The sequence below is a fragment of the Theropithecus gelada genome, chromosome 4, assembly GCF_003255815.1.
Source record: "Theropithecus gelada isolate Dixy chromosome 4, Tgel_1.0, whole genome shotgun sequence".
NCBI classification, from domain to species: domain Eukaryota; kingdom Metazoa; phylum Chordata; class Mammalia; order Primates; family Cercopithecidae; genus Theropithecus; species Theropithecus gelada.
The window spans coordinates 136,366,130-136,382,854 of NC_037671.1; the positions used below are offsets into that span (position 1 = coordinate 136,366,130).

The 16,725-nt window shown below is 41.0% G+C and overlaps 1 protein-coding gene across 3 annotated transcripts in view; it reads right to left on the reverse strand.

The window, feature by feature from the left end:
* Positions 1 to 16,725, reverse strand: part of FYN (FYN proto-oncogene, Src family tyrosine kinase) — a 210,251-nt gene that overhangs the window by 93,578 nt on the left and 99,948 nt on the right. The window contains exon 1 of one of the 3 annotated variants that reach the window (XM_025382439.1): positions 4,370 to 4,460. The exons of the other annotated variants lie outside the window; for them this stretch is intronic. The gene's annotated coding sequence lies outside the window, so the exon portion shown is untranslated. Of the gene's footprint in view, positions 1 to 4,369; positions 4,461 to 16,725 lie in introns of those variants that run through there. 3 annotated transcript variants of the gene reach the window in all.

A 16,725-nucleotide genomic window follows, 5' to 3' on the forward strand; every position in this document is an offset into this window, starting at 1 on the left:
TGACGGGTTCAGTTGGTTTTGGCCTCAGTATAGAGTAGCTTCCTGAAAGGCTTCCTTAATAGGAGCCCACTAAAACATTCCTAAACACAAACACACAAACACCCCCCCACCCCGAGTATGTGTGTGTATAATCTGATAGTCTCTCAAAGCATGACAACACAGAATTTAGAACCTGTTAGCAGTAATACGATGTTAAAAGGACCTGAAATTCTGTTGAGAAAAACTAATACAAACACTGGAAATTGTTGTGCTTAGACAAGAGAATTTAAGCTTTTTTTTTTTTTTTTTAAACAATGGATGGGTGTTACATGGCAGAATTTCTTCTTAGGATTTGTTTCTAATAATGAGAATGTCCTAAAGATGATAAAGAATACCTTGACAATAGAGATTTCTTGGCAGAATTTGTATGAACAAATACTGGCTGGACTAGATGAGTTTTAAGGCTCCTTCAAGCATAGGAAAATCATAGCTACATGATTTTGATACTTTTTTTGTTTTTCTAAAATAGCCCATAGTGTGGACACTAACAAGGTAAGGCTCTGGAAACAAATGCCTTGAGACAAGGGCTTCTGAGAAACTGGATTCATGGTTGCTTAGAAGCCAAAATAAAAAAAAAACAAACCCCGTATTTTGAGGGAAAGCGGATAATGCCAATGGAAAGTTCTTTAATATTCTTTCTGGAAAATGGTTATAACCATTTATAAAGCAAATCATCAGAATTTTAAGGGCAAAGTGACACATACAGTGAGAGATTTTAATAACACCTCTCTTGAAGAGACTGACAGATTAATACGGATACAGAAGATGTGAGCAACGAAATGAAGAGGTTTAATCTAATGGGCATATTTAGAACTCTGTCCCCACAGCCCCCGTCAGAGAATACGCACTAAAGAAATTCATGGAATATTTAAAAAGAATTGACCATGTACTAGGCCACAAACCAAGTCTCAATGCATTTTGTGGAAATAGTATCATACAAACAACATTCCCAGACCACAACAGATTTTTAAAGTTAGAAATCCATAACCAAATGATTACTAAAGACTCATTCATTTGGGAATTTAAAATGATGCTGCTAATAAAACTCATGAATCAAAGAAGAAATAATTATGGTAATTACAACATTCTTATAACTGAGGGATGATAAAAATACTCCATATTAGAATGTATCAGATTCCACTATAGTTTTATTTAGAATAAAATACTTAAATCTTGTCCTAGAAAGAAAAAAGGGACTGAGAATTAATGAACAAGTATGCAACTCATGAAGTCAGAAAGTAAATAAAAGTACGTCCAAAGAAAGCAGAAGAAAATAATAAAGGGTAGAAATTAAAATCAGAAAACAAAGATACACTAGAGAAGATGAACAAAGGAAAAGCTATTTGTTTGGAAAGACTAACAAGAGACAAATCAAATCTGATCAAGAAAAACACAGAGATGGTACAAATAATAACATTAGGAATGAATGAGAGAACATAACTACAGATTCAGCAAGGATTAAATAACAGCACACTACTATGAAGCAATATGTGCCATTAAGTTTGAAAATTTCAATGAAATAAAGAATATCACAGAAAAATTCAAATTATTATTCTAACGAGAGGAATCTGAATAGTCTAATAACCATTTAAAAAACTGATTCATTAGTTAAAAAGCTGCTCATCCCTCCACCCAAAAAAATCCAAAAACCAATAAACACTAGGTTCAGATGGTTTTATAGAAAAAAAATGAAAAAAAAAAAATCTGTGTTTTAGATCAAAGCAAAAAGCCAAAACAAAACAAAACAAAAATGCAGGAGATAGAAAATGGAAAAGCACTAGGACAATCTCAGAACCAAATCCAAGATGGCAGGAAAAAGGAAAAGTATGGACCACTCGTAGATATAAATACAAATGTAAAAATCCTAAATAAAATATCAGCAAAGAGAACCCAACAGTGCATAAAATATATCACGACTAATGTGGATTTTTGCTAATAATGCAAGGACAATTTAAATTTAAAAAGTGGATGACAATAATTCCTGTACTATCAGATTAAAAGAGAAAACCCCGATGATCTTATCAATAGATACAGAAAGGGCATTCAGTAATAATTAACACATTTACAATTTTTTAAAATAGAAACTTTTAGCAAACTAGGGTCAGAAGGGAACTTTCATAATCTAATAGAAAGTATTTACCAAAACCCAGCAGTAGGCACCATACTCAATGGTGAAATGCTAACAGCCTTCCCTTTAAAATCAGGAACAAGCTAAGAATCTATGCTATCCCTATTTCCTATCCCCTGCGCTATTTCCGGCAGGTCGTAGATAGAGTGGTAGGAAAAGAAAAAATAAATACATAAAAGATAAAAGATTGAAAAAGAACTAAAACTTGTAATTCTTTATAGATGGTATGTTTGTTATACAGAAAACCTAAGAGAAATACAGATAAATTATTAGAATTCATAAGAGGTTTCAGCAAACGTCTAAGTATTAGTTTAATATGAAAAACTGTATTTCTATCCACGAGCAACAGTAAGACAAAGTAATTAAAAAAAATTGAGCACTGTGCTTATATTTCTTGACCTTCATCTCCTGCTCATCAACAGGCACCTCATCCAGATAAGCACAGCACAATAAAAAAATTTAAGAAAAACAAGTAACCTAATTATATTGTAAAACTCTGAGAGGCAGGGAGTATAATTTCATGGAAGACCTACAGGATTCCTCTCTATTCTATTCCCATTGAAAAATTTCACTTAAAAAAAAAATGAGGTGTTGCAGATGGGGTTACTCTGAACTGTGGTGAATCACACTTATTTACTGGAAAGACACATAAGCAGGAAGTCCCGGCCTCTGCAAATCAAACTCTGCCTCAAAGGGAAAACATGGCTGACACCTTCTCTTCTACACAGCTTATAATAAAGTCAGCAGGAAGCGGCCCTCCAAAACGGCATCCCACATCAGGAAGGAGATGGATGCTATGGAGGGAGACGTTGGTCAAGAGGTAGGCAAAGCTCTTAAGAAAGCTCTTGAATGCTTGGTTCTTCATTTATATGAAGATAATAGGTAGAGTTACTTCTGTTGAAATTTCACCACAATCAAACGCAGGATGTCATTTAAGTTCTAAGAACTTCTTGATCCAATTGAGTTTCCTACACTCTTACGCTATATTCAGGTATGTCCATCGGCATGGGGGCCTGGTCAGCTCATGTTTTCAACAGTCTTAGAGAAGGAAACTATGGCATGTATTATTTCTTTTTTCCACAGAGGGGTCGACTTATTACAATTTTTAATGAAGTGACAATAAAAATGAGATAAAAGGGTACAGAATGTTCTACATTCACTTGGATCTTACTGGACAATTTACTCAATAAAAACATGGTTATCTGAAAATACTAGATTCTGATGTTGTTTTTAAAAATATGTTAAAAGCCTAACTCACTGGAAACACCAAAATAAGCAAAGATAGTAGACTGATTTTCTATTTGATTGATTAAACACAGTACATACCTATAATGGAATAGTATATAGCACTAAAATCATATTGCAACATAAATTTAGTGACGAAAAAATATTCACGGTGCACTGCTAAGTTAAAACAAAGCAGGATATAAAACATTAAGTCCAATTTGAAACCATTTTTTTAAAAATTCCTAAATTTGCACCGGCAAAGGACATTCAACAAAATACTAATGATGTGCGTGACTATCTCTGTGTGACGGGATAATAGGTGACTTTTGCTTTGTTCTGTGTGTTCTGTATCTTTAAGGACTTTACACTAGGGGTGTATATTAATGTGGATATTATTTTTAAAAATCCACCATAATGAAAATGCCTAGAATTCATGTCATACACATTTTTGGTAGTCACCAAAACATTCACAAACTAAGTATAGTTTCATGGCAGTGAAAACACCCAACAAAAGCCAAGTGTCCTGCTGACTGCTAGACTGGAGAACGACCTTTTCTCCTGAACTCCTGTTCTCCACTGGGCATTTGCCCTGGGGCATGGCTCGGTGCCCCGAGGAGACACTGAAAACGCTCAGTGCCATCCCAAGAAGACGCTTCCTTCCTTTGGCTTACTCTCATACCATCAGCGGGGGACAGTGCAGACTGCGGCCCAGCATTTAGGACAGCAGGACGGGAATGAAAATTCTGGGCATGAACAAAGTTCTACTTACCACCTCCAGAATGTCGCTTCTCTGATTAGCAACTTTCTCCGCTCTGAAGCGTGGCCTCCCAGCCTTCAACACCAGTGGCCTATATTTTTTCCACCAATCTCCCACTGCCCCTCACACACTCTCCAGCCAGGATGGAATGCACCTCCACATAACTGTCCATGCAGTTCCCACATCTTGTCCACTGGCCAGGCCCATGCGAGTCTTACCCTTCACATAAGCCTCCCTTCTCAGCTCCTCAGGCCTGTGCTGGTCTCCCCTCTCTCAGCTCCTTGGCTTATACCCAACACTTGATCATTTGCAGGTGAGACAGTCAAATTATTTAACTGTTTCCTGTGCATGGCAGCATCTCGTAAGGGTTAGGGCCAAGAATCTCTTTGATTCTCTCCATTGCCTTCTTCTGGCTTCTGGCACAGGTCTACAATATAGTAGGTTCTCAAAACCAGGACATAGATCTTTGAAGGTGGACTGATTTCACTGGCACTTTTTCTGACAATAATTTTGTGAGCAATCTCTTCCTTCTGGTCTACCTGTCTGCCTCTCTGTTATGCTTGTCTCATCCTTAAGAGCAAGAATGGCATTTTTCCTGCTCACTCTTCTCAGCTCATAAACAAATGGCTTCCTCTTTACTTCAGCCCTCATGGAATGGTGCTAACCGAATGGAGGCTGTCCACAAGGGTGCCGGGTCCTCTCGCCTGCTCACTCCCAGGCACCCAGGCACTCAGAGGGTGCTGCACCCTCAGTGCCCATTCTCATCAAGGACTGTGGATCTTTTGGTTCCCCCCTAAGGATTCTTGCCCTTTGGGACTTTGGTAGGCTATGTTCTACATTCATTTACTCACGCACTCATTCAGCACCTAGTTCCTTAGTGCCTTCCGTGTGCCAGGTACTGTTACGTAAACTCATTGTTGTATGTCTTGTTTCCCCACCTACATTGAAAGCTCCCCAATGGCAACAATTATCTGCTACGATTATTTAATTGTCGCCAGAGAATCTAACAGTGCATTCAGAAAGTGTTTGAAAAATATTTAACTGACTGAAAGGAGAAGGAGACAAGAATTAAAGCAGAAAGCTTCAGTTTTCATTTGATTACTCTCTCCACCGTGGTTTGACTAGAGATGGCGTAAAAAGATAAGGGAAAACTTTGACACCAGCAGACTGAGTAGAGCCTTCATTTTTTTTTTTTTCTGGGCCTCTGTCCAGACCAAATGAGACAGTGGCGTATGTGAAAACATTCTTTAAGTTGCAGAATATTTTACAAATATGAAGTGTCATCATCATTATGATATGCATCACCCGAACCTTACTGTGAAAAGTTTGATTCCAAACAATAAGCAACCAAATCACCCCATTTTGCAAACTCCTGCAACCAGCAGCATAATACATTCAGGAAAAAAAGCTGACAGCCTGACAAAACCCAAATGGAAAATTAAAATGAGCAAGAACAGCCACACACCCAAAGAGAGAGCAAACCCGCGCTGCTTGGAGGAGGAAATCCTCTAATTGCCTCCACACTCCTGCTCACTTCCATCTGCTTACATTTAAGGAAACCCAACTACTGGGCTCCTTGCAGCTGTAGAGAAAAAGATAAGCGTCCTAAGTGCCTGGATGGCTGCAGCAGGCAGGGACTGACAAGGAGGACAGAAGATCCACAGGCAAGGCTCAACAGCACATCTAACAACAAATTTAATGTGTGTTATGCAAAACAGCAATCCAGCTCTCCTGGCTGTGAGGTCACATGAAATAATAACGGAACTCATTCTCAGGAGAAAGGCGGCAGTGGCGTGTGTGGGCAGGAATGCTGCAGTGCGCTCCTCACACAAAGAAGCCTATGGCCCTCCCCAAGCTGGGAGTTGCACGGAGCCCAGGCTGCAATTAGGTTTCCTGCAGAGAAGTGACTGGAGACATAGGCACCCATGTTCCTCACTGTGGGGTAACTAAATCACCTTTGGTTTTTAAAAACTTAAGTGCAATCATAGTTTATTGCATGCCAATAAACTATGCCAACCTTTTGATTCCAGTCTCACTTTGACCATTTTGCCCCTGCTCTTTCTATCTGAATCTCACTAGTCCCATTCTCCAGTCTGCCCCTGGCCTTCTCCCTTTCTGGGCTGCTGACCACCTACGCTCAGGACCTTACTGTGCCTCCATAATCAGAGGGATCCCCTAAGGTGCAACTAAATCGTATAATTTAAAAAACTCCACATCTTGAAGAACAGGCAGTTCACTGTCAGATGATGAAACTGGGGTGCAGAGATGCAAAGACACAAGGTGTGTTCACATCACCAGCCAGTGGCACGGACAGGGCCTGACAGCAGATATCTACAACTCAACATACATAAAACAGAAAAAGGACACCAGCACTTGGTGGCACTTGTTACAAGCCAGAGACTTGGCAGGGAGCCTTCACATACTTTATCTGAGTTCAAACCTGACATTAATCCTGTGAGCTGGACTGAAAGCAGTTAAGCCACTTTCCCAAAATCTTGCAGCCAGTAATGACAACGTTGGGATTCATTCCCCGGTCTGACTGCAAAGCCTGCTCTTCCTTCTAGCCTGTACTGCCAAAAGATTTCAGGGTGAAGGAAGCTGATGGAGTAGTTAACTCATGAGATGGATTCCTCTTTGTGGCTTTATACCTGCTTGTGGTCTAGTGAAAGAATAGTTAATGAATGGTATGAATGGCAGTGCACTGGAATTCTGGAAGGTGAAGCTGAAAATCAGTAGGAAAGGTTGTTATTGAAAATGCCTTGGTTTCCTGGTGTGACCATAGTTTTATAATTTGTGGGGACCCTGGAAGATTCTGGAGAGGTGGGCTTTGTATCTCCAAGTGGCTCTCTCCTCCACAGCAGTCTAAAACCAGAAGGGCAGAGCCTTCCAGGGCCACAACCACTTGGCTTCAAGCACTGAAGGGTGGAGTGGATGCAGCCATGGCAGCCAAGCTTAAGAGGAAGAACGGTGGCTGCTGGGACCTCTGGGACTCTGCATGGTTGCAAAAGAGGGCTGCTAGCTGCTTGCCCAGGGTCTCCTTATACCTTTTGCAAAAAAAAAAAAAAAAAAAATGCTCTCGAGAATCCCCTGGACAGGCTATCTGCCTCCAATCACCACTCCCAGTGCTGAGACTGCTGAGCATCCCTGGTCAGCTCACCATCAAAGCAGGACCCGCATTACATCATGGAGGAGTGTGGGTGGCTCGATGTTTTTTATGTGAAGAAACTGGTTATGCCCTTCCGTGAGAAGGAACAGCTTCAACACGTAGGCTGTATGTATGCAAAATGTTCCTTTGGGTAAATGGTAAGAAAGAAATCATCATGGAATCCTACCTAAGTGGCCTGAACTGGAAAAAATAACTTGTTCATTTTGTCTGGCTCTGGCTTTCTACGAGCAGCAGCGGTGAGGACGCTTCCTGAGTTGTTGGCCACAGCTGGGGGCCACCCTGGGAGAGGCTTTGCTTCTGAATCTGGTTTTCTGAGTTCTCTAAGACCTCACCAGTTAATGTTGATTACTTACACCTCTAAGTAAGCTCTATTTTATTGTAAACCACAATAAAATTCTAAGCCCCCCAAGTGACTAAGTGGACCCTCCTCTTCACCATGGGGATTCAAATAAACCTGGAAAACTAGTTCAGGCCATGAAGAGAAGGTGGGGGTCAGATCTGCCTCATTATACCCTCCTCTCTTTGGAGTTCAGGCACAACTGGCTGGCATGAACATTAAAACAGAGACCCTAAGGCTGACAGAACAGGCTCTTATAGCAATATGATACTAACTGCAACCTGACACTAGCATAACATCACATGACAGATAACAGGCCCCAAAAAGAAATCAAAGTATTTTACCCTAAAATATATTTCCTTGATGTATTTTGAAATGGCCTTGCAAAGATGTCTCTTGTGGGGGAAGTTTGCATGCAGGGGTGTCCAACCTTTTTTCTTCCCTGGGCCACACATAAAATATACTAATGATAGCTGATGAGCTAAAACAAACAAACAAAAAGTCCATGCATAATTTCTGTGATATCTGGATATCTACCACCTGCCACCACAGATAACTAAAAGATCCTCGCATTCAAATGGCTGGATACAGGTGAGAATCTCCTTCCCTTCCTAGGTCTCTCCTGTGACTCTGACACCTTTGATAAGAGACATTTACATTTATGCTCTCCAAAGCCTGCTTCTTGGAGGTTTCATCCACATGACAAGAATTTTATCTTCCAGGCCCCCTGACCCCACTTACCTCAATCTGATTTCAACTCTTCAGGCAAAGCTTCATTCTTTGAACCAACTGTCAATCTGGAAATATTTAAATCTACCTATGACCTGGAAGTCACCCCTCCTTGAACACACACACTGCCTTCGAGATGTCCAGCCTTGCTGGCCAAACCAATGTATGTGGGTTTATGTCTTTGTCTTACATATGTGGGTTTATGTCTTTGTCTGTAACTTCCGTCTCTATAAAATGTATAAAATCAAGCTGTAACCCAGCTACCCTGGGTACATGTTCTCAGGACCTCCTGAAGCTATGTCATGGGTCATGTTCCTTAACCTTGGCAAAAAAAACTTCTGAATTGATTGAAACCTGTCTCAGATACTTTTTGGCTTCCATTTGGTTTACTATTTTTAAAGTCAAAATTCAACCAAGTCTCAAAGCTCTCTTTGAAGCGGATATCAACAGGATAGGTATCTGAAAATAGCTTGTTTGTCTTGTCCAATGCTTGATAGTTAAGACAAAGTTTGCTTTTGTTGGAAACCTCCCAACATTTTATTATGAACAATTTCAAACATAGTTTTCGTAATTTTACGCTGAATATCCATATACTTACCATCCAGCTTTTAACATTATTATAACATATGTGATTTATCAAATAGCTATGCATCTATTCATGCTACAAAACTTTTAACTATACATTTTTTTCATGGACTTTATTTTTCTGAAGTGTAGCTTGGGGGAAAAGAATGCTTTTCAAACACTTCTGAGTATGAATTCTTGCTTGAGCACTTACTATCTGGGAGACTTTGGGCAGGTGTGTGATTTCTTAGAGCTTCAGTTTCCATTGTTAAAAATGTGGGTAACAATGCCTACGGGTGCTGTGCAGATTAAGTGCGATAAAGTGTGGGAAGTGCCTTGCACACAATCAATTCAATATGCAGTACAAACGCACAACCAATTTTCAGCGCTCAGGCTATGCTATCTATGAAACAAAATTGAATTAGTCAAAAATAATGACAACAATTATCCAGCTATAGGTGAAGCAAGAATGGCAGAATGTTGATGATCACTGTTGGAGCTGGGTGAGGGTGCATGGGGTTCAGTATGCTACACTGCTTACTTTCTATACATTCGAAATTTTCCATAATAAAATGAATAAAATGTTGAAAAAGCAAATTGGTCACTGGATTTTGTCAAGAAAAAAAAAAAAAAGAAAAAAAAGAAAAAAGAAAAAAAGGGATTTGAAATATTTAATAAGAAGACACTGAGGAAGTAATAAGAAGTGGTGATACTGGGGTTACTGGGGGGTTGGGACCCCACATCTCACTCACACAGCTGTGGGGCAGCGTGGGGAGGAGGAAGGACAAGTCTTGGGTATTTTGTAAAAGCTCCCCAGGTGATCTCGTTCACTCCTGGGTGAGAACCCCTGTGCTGGCAGAAAAGTGTGAAACCACACTTTCCAGCATATTAATTGTGAGAATAAGTACTTTGCATAATGCAAAGTTTGTGCCTCTAGCTAATTTGCAGGCAGATGACACAGTGTGAGAAGCCTCTGATTTAGCAGAATAAAAACTATTTGTAACCAAACAGCCTCCCTCTGTTAAGTCAGGGGTAGGTTAACCAAGGACCTAATTAGAGTGCATTCTCCCACATCACTTATCAACTATCTTAACTCACAGAGCGAAGGGGTTCCTTTAGTGCTTTCGGAATTGGGAATCTGGAGAAAGGTGGAGGAAAAAACCCACGGACAATGTTAAACAGAAGTAAAAGGAAAGACTGCTCTTTTAAAAAACAAAATGTCACCCTCCTGTTCTAGTTCCTGAATTCCTTCCCTTCCCCGCTGTGGCTCATTCTCTCTTGTTCCCCTTTGCTGGCAGCTGGAGGCAAAGAGGGGGCTGTGATGGAACCGCTGGGTGAGACAGTATGTGTCCGGAGCCCTCTTGGTGGGGCCAAAGCAGCGTCTTTGTGGGCTGGGATCATGCGGAGGCAGTTAGAGTAGACAGGCCAAGCTTGGCCACCGCAGGGGAGCAAGGCCATTTGCTATCCTGTGGGTTTCCTGAATGAGGCCAGGAAGGAATGCTTGTAACAGAGGACACCTGCACACAGGGTGTGCGCACACATGAGCGCACACACTCTCAGAGGATCGGAAGACTTTTTATACCTATGTGTGGTGGACTGAATTGTGTCCCCTCAAATGCATGTGTTGAAGCCCTAACCCCCAATGTAACTGTATTTGGAGAAGGGGGCCTTAAAGGAGGTTGATGAAAGTTAAATAAGTTCAAAAAGGTAGGGCCCTGATCCAATAGGGCTGGTGTTTTTTTGGGAAGGGGAAGAGACAGCAGGGGAACTTGCAGAGAGAAAAGGCCATGTGAGGACACCAGAGACAGTGGCCATCTGCAAGGCAAGGAGGGAGGCTCACCAGACCCTGACCCTCCCTGCACCATGATCTTGGACTTTCAATCTCCAGACTGTGAGAAAATACTATTCTGTTGTTTAAGCCACCTAGGCCTTTCCCCTGACAGAAATGCCCACCTGAAAGGAACCTTTACCTATTTCTCTGGCGTGTTATCTATGAATACGTTCTAAGACTTATTCAACAGTTCAGTTATTTTTAAGCACCTATGATGAAAAAGACACAGTGTTGGACATAGAGGTGAATTTTCTAGCCTGAGGGACTAGGAAGAAGTGACATTTAAGATGAGCCTTGCTGGATAAGCAGAGACTGACTAGAAATTTAAAAAAAAAGATCTTTGCAGCAGATTAGACTTAGACTGTAAGCGACAGCAGGAAGGCATCCCAAGAGGTTAGAACATGAGTGTTCAAAGCCCTCCAAGGGCACAGAGATGGTTTGGTTTTGCCACAGGATCACATTCGAAGTGAAAGAGTTAGATGTGGTAAAGAGGTGGGTTGGACAGACAGATAATAAAAGGCCTCAGATGCCAGGTTAAGGTGTTTAGGCCTTTCTTGGGGGAATAACAGGAGCCTTGAAAAGTTCTGAAACAAGAGAATGACAAGATTGATATATGTGTAAAAAGGGAAAAGTGAAGAGACTTGACACAGAGTAAGCACTTATGTGTGTCAGGCATCACGTCAGCACCACATCTCTTCTCTTTAAATCCTCAAAACAATACCATTTTGGACATGAGAAAGCTGAGTCACAGCAGGGTGGTGACTTGCCCAAGACCCCACAGCTGGTCAGCAATGGATCTCAGATGCCAGCACATGCCCAGTAGCAAAGTTAATGCTCTGCATTTCCTGCCATTTAACCTCAAGCTCACCTCCCACACCATCATGTATTTTCCTCCCAGTCAGAATGGCTATTTTAATAGGGCTTGCAATGTACACTGCTTTTAGGGTTGGAAAGCAGGCAGATTAACCACAAAAATTTCCAATGCACAGGGCATTTCTAGAAATATCATTCAGCCTTCTAAACAAAGCTATATGTAAACCGGTTCTTGCTGTCTGTATTAGTCCATTCTCACACTGCTAATAAAGACATACATGAGACTGGATAATTTATGAAGGACAGAGGTTAAATTGAGTCACAGTTAAGCGTGGCTGGGGAGGCCTCAGGAAACTTACAACCATGGCGGAAGGGGAAGCAATCACATCCTTCTTCACAGGATGGCAGGAAGGAGAAGTGCCGAGCAAAGAGTGAAAGGCCCCTTATAAAACCATCAAATCTTGTGAGAACTCACTTACTATCACGAAAACAGCAGCATGGGGGTAACCGCCCCTATGATTCCATTACTTCCCACCAGGTCCCTCCCATGACATGTGTGGATTATGGAAACTACAACTCAAGATGAGATTTGGGTGAGGACACAGTCAAATCATAAAATGTCTTTTCCTATTACAACACAGTCAAAGGGTCAAGTTGGGAATTCTCCTATTGTGTCCTACAATATCAAAGTAACCAATGATCATAATTTACACATAAAGCTGTAAAAATACACAGGGAATATAGTGGTCCTGGTACCAACATCGAATAAATTTTTAATGCAATATAAATAGCTGCTCTCAAATAACCTCTGCTCCCCAAATCTAACAAGATCACCCAGTATCCAGGAAAATACAATGCTGTTTTCTGTGTCTACCTTTAAATGACAAAGTCAGTCATGCTATGATCATTTGATCTTTTGACATAGCTGCTCTTCTAAAACTTCAGGTGTATTGAAAAATGAGAGTAAAAATCAGGTTAGAAAGAGTTAATTCCCTTAATATGTAAAAATCAAAACATACCATGCAAGTAGAACAACTCATATTTTCTTAAATGTGCTCTCCTTCAAGGGCAAAGATTTTTGGTATTTTGGAAGCAATACTTACAAAGGTAACTTGGGCACTATCTTTTTTTTTTTGTTTAGATGAAGTCTCGCTCTGTCGCCCAGGCTGGAGTGCAGTGGCGCAATCTCAGCTCACTGCAACCTCTGCCTCCCAGGTTCAAACGATTCTCCTGCCTCAGCTTCCCAAGTAGCTGGGACTACAGGCATACACCACCACGCCCAGCTAATTTTTTATATTTTTAGTAGAGATGGAGTTTCACCATGTTAGCCAGGATTATCTTGATCTCCTGACCTTGTGATCCGCCCACCTCGGCCTCCCAAAGTGCTGGGATTACAGGAGTGGGTCACCACGCCTGGCCTTGGGTGCTATCTTGAAAATTATGTGTGTACTATAAGATACAATTGTGGCTAATGGTTTGTTAGAAGAGAGAAAAAACTGCTGAAAGCATCACTTCTATTCAACACACTTGCTGTGCTGTGTACCTACTGTGTGCCAGCACTGAGACCTGTGCTGGGACTAGATAGATCAGGATAGCAAACTGAATCACATCAGGGGTTGTTAAAATTCCCTTAAAACTAATGAGAGTGTAAAAACCTTTTTTTTTTTTTTTTACATTAGAATCAAATTCTGAGAGCTATTCCTTTGCAAAACAGGCAGAATACTTTCCACTTCCTTGTCTACTCACACCTCAGGAATCACGTGCTGTGGCTTTTCTGTAAAATTTTCACAACAGAGCCTAGCTCTCTACCTTCAAAAGGCAGTGGGGTGGAAGTGGGAACATGTGCATGTATGTGTGTGTGCGCATGTGTGTGTATGTGGTTGTCGGGGATTCCTCCCTTTTTGCTCTATAGATATACTCATACTTTTCACACTGCAGCGTAATTATTGGATACGGTTCTTATTCATTAAACAAAGTCCTTCGAGGTATATGCTGTGTCTCGATATATCTCTGTTTTCCCAGAATAATGCCCAGCACTGTTCTTTACATGTTTACTGAGTGAATGAATGATTGTTTCAACTGTGAGCTTTGTCTTCAGACTCCAGAACGTTTGACAGTCAACATATTCCTCATGGTAGGGCAAGTCAAAACTTTCAAAAATTTATATGCACGTGTACAAAGAGATTTCAGGACAAGCTCATTGAGGTGTAACTTACACACAATAAAGTTCTCCCTAAGTGTTGATAAGTGGATACAATTGAGTAAGAGCAGGTGGTTCCTACACACTTGCCAGGGCCCTGTTCTACGGGACTCTGAATGAATGGAGGGGCAGTGGGGCCTGGGGACCCGGATTTTTAATATCTTCTCAGGTGATTCTGGTAAAAACTCCAGGTCAAGAGTCCCTGAAGTAGATGATACTCTGCCACTATATTTTATATTTCCTTTCCTTTTCTCATCCCCAGGCCCATCCATCACTCTCAGTCAACTATTAATATTGAGGATAAAACCAAAACATTTCTGCTCAGCACCATACTTGGAAACAAAATCTAGGTACTCAGCCACTTGGCTGGAGTCAACTATAATTTCTGGTTATTTAGCAGAAATACAGCTGCTAAATGACATTTTGAAATGAACATGAGATATCCACTTAAAGAAATAAAAAGGCTTTGAATCAGAATGGGATAAAAGGATAGTGATTTGGGGGCTCTAAGTGTGTATTACTGTAGGGAAATGGTGGGGAAAGAGAAGAAACCAAGCCACTCACAACAACACTGCTCTAATTCCAAAGGCAACCCCACACCTAAAGTTTTTTAAACAGTGGATTTTAGGGGATCTGTGAATAGTGAGGTTGACATCAAGTCAAAATCCGAAGGATACAGCACTGAAGAGAATGTAAGAAAATTCGTTTGTATTACAGGAGGGCTGGCTTTGCAGTGCCATCCTTCAGTTACTGAAAGATATCAAAAAACTTGATCTTCTCTAGCCTTCACTTAACTGAGAATGTTGGAAGATGTGGGGTTTTGGCCTCTAAGTAGTAATATGGGACTATCTTTTCCCTACTTGAATTTCAATTCTTATAGCTCAGGGTTTGTAGTTCAGTAAAGTCTATCACAACAAACTCCAGGAGTCTATTGCCATTCTTCCGTCATTTTCTCCCGAGACTGTGATTATAATCTAATGATTCAAGTAGTGGGGTCAGTGGTCAGAGACTTGACATTTAGTGGAAATGGAATCTAACCTTTACCGGTATTTCATGGTGAATAATACTCAAAATGGGACCAACATATTGGGAGACTATTTGACTAGTTGGAAAAAGGAAACCTAACCACTGTTAATCAAAACAGACATATAACTGGTCTAAAAAATCAGATATAAACTTGTTCTGCTGAGGTCCTGGGGAGATAACCAGCTAGTAAATATTTTACAAACCCATTGATTAAGATGGGACTTTAAGAAAGAATGAATTAAAAAAAAAACAAAAAACAAAACACTCTGGCTTTGAAAAATGCCAGTGAATTACTTCTAAGAGAAAGAAAATTATGGAAACTCTGCTGTGGAGAAATTTAAAAGTATGCTTTACACTATCATTTACAGGCAGTGTATGTTGGTCTCACCAGCTGCCAGGACTGGCAGAAAACTGCTGAGCTAGCAGTCATGACCAAACCAAGCATCTCTCTGTAATTAGAGTTAGCTGGAGAGGGGGAAAATGGCACAAAGAGGACAGGAATATGTGGTTTCAGATGGGGGGAGGGTAAAAAAGCAGATCAAGTTTCTCTTGAGATTTAAATTACAGAACCTAGCTGGGTGTGACCTTGGACTATGTCCTCCGTACCGCTGTGCCGCCCCACACTACGTCCTCCATACTGCTGTGCTGCCCAACCCCGTAGCCAGCAGCCACACTGGACACATTTCAAGTGGCTTGTCCAAATTGAGATATGCTATAAATATAAACTACATGTGAAATTTCAAAGACTTAGTACAAAAATATCTCAATAATTTAACATATTGACGGCATGTAAATGATAATATTTTGGACATATATTGGGTTAAACAAAATACAAAGTTTAATTTCACTCATTTCTTTCTACTTGCTTCTAACCTGGCTTCTAGATAGCTTTAAATTGTACATGCTGCCTGGCTTTGGTTTCTAGTGGACAGTGCTGATTCAGACCTTTCCTTCTTCACTTGTTAAATGTGGCTGATGGTGGGAAGCTGGGGTGGTTCAGATGGGAAGAAACATTGTGGGTGACATGTCAGGGTAAAGCATTACGGTGACTGCTTGTAGACTGAAAACTTTAGCTTAGTATGAGGAACACACAAGACAGCCAAGCTAATCAAGTCTGTCCTAGTTTATTTTGTGTTCTTACATACCTGTGACTGGGTAATTCATAAAGATGAGAGGTTTATTTAGCTCATGATTCTGCAGGCTGGCAAGTTCAAGTAGCATAGCGCTGGCACCTGCTCAGCTTCTCAGGAGGGCCATGTGCTGGGTCAAAACACGGCAGATATGTGTGAAGAGGCCAAACCTAGGAGGAGTGTCTTTACTTTGGAAGAACCCTAACCATTTCCTCGAGATCTAATCCAGTCTTGGGAGTACGAGAACTCTCTATCATAAGAATGGCATCCAGCTGCCCATGACCCAAATACCTCTCAACACTGCCACACTAGGGATCAAATTTCGGCATGAGATTTGGTGGGAACAAACCATAGCAAGGTTTACCTGGGTCCTCCTCAACCTCTCTGTGCTTCAGGTGGTTAACGTGTACAATGAGAGACAGGACCAAATTCTTGCATGATGAAGTAAGTCTACAGAAGCTCTTTACCTGCACCATTCCCGGTCACTCCAAACTCAAGAATAATTCTGGTTAAAACAAGTAGAATGACCAACAGAGATCTTTAGCCTCTGCCAGGACCCATCTGGAGACGCACTTCTATTTGTCTGTTAGTTCTGCTTCAGTACCTCTCAGGGACCGACCTGACAGAGTTCCTGTGACATGTTAACACAGTTAAAGACACACAAAGAACAGAGTGCGAGATAGGAACAACAGAGTCACACCCTTCTGAAGGAGTCAGAAAAATTCTAAAAAGCAAAATCCTACAGATGATATGCAGAGGGAAATGTATTTGCATTCTT